This window comes from Octodon degus, unplaced genomic scaffold, assembly GCF_000260255.1.
Source record: "Octodon degus isolate 3935 unplaced genomic scaffold, OctDeg1.0 scaffold00091, whole genome shotgun sequence".
Classification (NCBI taxonomy): Eukaryota; Metazoa; Chordata; class Mammalia; order Rodentia; family Octodontidae; genus Octodon; species Octodon degus.
Genome location: NW_004524667.1, coordinates 2,018,485 through 2,021,411, shown reverse-complemented (window position 1 = coordinate 2,021,411; position 2,927 = coordinate 2,018,485). Strand labels below are relative to the sequence as shown.

At 48.1% G+C, this 2,927-nt stretch overlaps 1 pseudogene; it reads right to left on the bottom strand.

Moving 5' to 3' along the window:
- Positions 1–1,030: 1,030 nt before the first annotated feature.
- On the bottom strand, positions 1,031–2,327 carry LOC101577736 (annotated as a pseudogene).
- Between the last annotated feature and the right edge of the window lie 600 nt (positions 2,328–2,927).

Sequence of the window (2,927 nt, the reverse complement as noted above, 5' to 3'; positions counted from 1 at the left end):
TTTCACTCTCCCCTCCAAAATATTTTACAATTAAAAAAAATTAAAACTAGGCCAGGGAGATAGCTTGGTGGTCTAAGCGCCTGCCTGGCAAGTGCAAGGACCCTGCTTTGATCCCAGTACTGCATACTGGGCTGGCCCTGTGCCAAGCCAGCCACTGAAACCAGGTGTGATGATGCATGCCTGTAATTCCAGCACTGTGGAGGCTGAGACGAGAGGATTACTATGAGTCTGAGCTGCATAGTGAGAGCCTATAATAAATAAATAAAATATTTAAAAAAAAAACCTTCTCAGCCGATGTATAGATTGCTACTTCCTTTCCTTGGGACCAGTCTCTTCCCTTCCCTCACCTCTTATTATTGCTGTACATTTGTATATAAAACCTCCATCCTCTTTCTGCCCGTACCCTGCCCTACCTTACCTAGCCCATTGGGGCTTTGGGGTCCTTGGCTGTAGGTGAGGCCCAATGGATGTCCTACCCCAATAGTGACACTTGACAGGCAAAGACTATGCGTTGTGCTTCTGCAAGAATAGCTACAGTAGTTGGCCTTTTTCTTCATCAAGTGAATACTTGTCTTTTGCCCTATGGACGCCTGTTCTGAGCCATGTATTTGGCTTGGGGTTGCCCATGGCTTTGTAGCCCTGCTTTTCTAGCTGTTCCAGGCCTGGGTCCATGACAGCTGGGTCTGATGACTGTAATGGTCTGTCTGCCCATGGACTGTTAGGACAGGAAGAGTGGCATGCAACTAGAGTGGGGCTTGGTGGAGCACCATCTTCTCAGAGTGCATGCATCAAAACCCTACGGTGGACATTCTAGTATTGTGGAAGGCAAAGTCAGAGCCACCTGGACAGGATATATAGAAAGCAGGATAAAAGGTTTGACCAAGTGGTCTCCAGTGAGGGTGAGCAATGTTCTTTTTGACAACCCCTTCTCTCCCCATTTCATCCTGCAGGTGGCAGGATAATTCCAGAAAGGAGGATGAAAAAAAGAAGCATTCTGCTCTGTTGAGGGGGAAAAGGCAAGAGACAGTGGTCAGTAGAGGTTGGGGAGAGGCTGCTCGGGTCTGGAGCTGTCCCTGCTTCTTTGTTCTGTGAGTGAAGGTTGGGGCCAGCTCTCTTCTTTTTCCTTGACCAGTAAGACTCTGTGCTGGCCCTGCTGAACACAGTAAGACCACATCATTCTCCAGCTGCTTGCCAATCATCTCCATAGGTACTGTGACCAACTGGTAGTTGGTGCCCATGCCCCAGGCAAAAATAGGGTCATCCTTGGTGACAGGATAACTTACAGAGGCCCCATAGGCCACTGAGGAGATGCAGGGGAGCCTAGAAATAACAGTGGGTATGCTCTTCTCCTCTGTACCCTGGCCAAGGCCAGCTGCCCATACTCAGCCTGGCCCACGCTGTCCACTTTTACTTCTGAATCCATACAGGCTGTATGGTGCTGGCTGCCAGAGAAGCCCACCTACGGCTTGATGGAATTCTTGAAGGATGTTAAGTCCAGAGATATGAAGCATGATTCTGTGCCTGGTGTTCCAAGCTGATGGTAGTTGGAGAGGCCAAAGCTGTATACAGGGCCCTCATGGGAGATGACAAAAGTAAAATAGGCACCATAGGAGGCATCTTGGAACCTCACAGCCCTAGCTTTCCCTGGACTTCAGTATCACACACTTGGGGACATGGAATCATTTAAGGCCCTTCTGGCTACCACAATTGGCAGATAACTCAGGCACATGCCCCAGCTGGCCTTGCTCCCCACATCCCATGGTGTAGAGGTCACCATCAACTTCCAGCATCACCAAGTGGCCATTTCCTGAGGCTACCTTCACCATGGGTACATACAACTTCACTTGCGCAGGCACCATACACTTCTTCATGGGCTCTGACAGCCCAGTCACACCATCATTGTCCTGAAAGAAGCCCCGAAGGAAGACACGGCCATCCTTGATGAGGGCTGCTGTGTGCCTGTCTCCTGCTGACACCTGTTCCACCTTCTCTTGCAGTTTCACTTTTCCAGGGACCATCTCTGAGCCTTTCACTAATGTGTCCCTTCCCAGGGCACCTTCATCATTGCAGCCGAAGGAGCAGATCTGGCCACTTGTTGAGACACACGGTGTGCATACTGCCTGGCTTGGCCTGGATGGGTACCAGGGCCGGCTTCTTCACTCCATCACACTCTCCCGCAGCCTCACCTGGCCCACGTTGCACTGGCCCAGTGTTAGCACCAAGCCTGTGGCTGTACTGTGAGACCTGTGTGAGACTTTCACTTTCTTGCTTTTAGGGACAGGATTTTCTGGTGGTGATGTTCTCTGAGCTACATGCTTGGGTGACATCTTTGTGCTTTCGGTGCAGATCTGGGACAGGGAACTCTGGTCCTCATCAACTGGGCCACCAGACTCAATAGTTTTTAAATGAATATTGATACAATCCATTCTAAAGAAATCTGACAAAAGCCAGGCATTAGTACCCATAGATTGTGTATGGGCAAAACAAAGTAAGAAAAGCCATAAATGTAGTGGCTAAGTTGGGAATAGAAGCTGGTTCTCTTCATTTGCAAGCTGATGCTTTGTGTCCTTGATCACACTAGTGTGTAAAATTAGAACTGATGTCCCACCTTTCTGCGAAAGATGTGAACTTTAATTAGGTGTAATCACACATGGATGGAATAGGTTTAAGGCCATTAAGTTTCCTAAAATGATAATGAATCAGCTTCTAAAATAAGCTTGTTAAATGCTATTCTTAAATTTAAAAGATAGTAGCATAAGATGATGAATTTTTTTTGCTGTGAGAATTGAAGTGTTACTGTGCAGCCTGCTTGGAATGGCCTCATCGGGCCGCTTCTGACTTCATGCATCATCTCACTGCTCACTTAGCTCAACTCTTTCCTTGGGTGGTGGAAATGAAACCCAACTGTTACTGTCAGTGAATTGCTT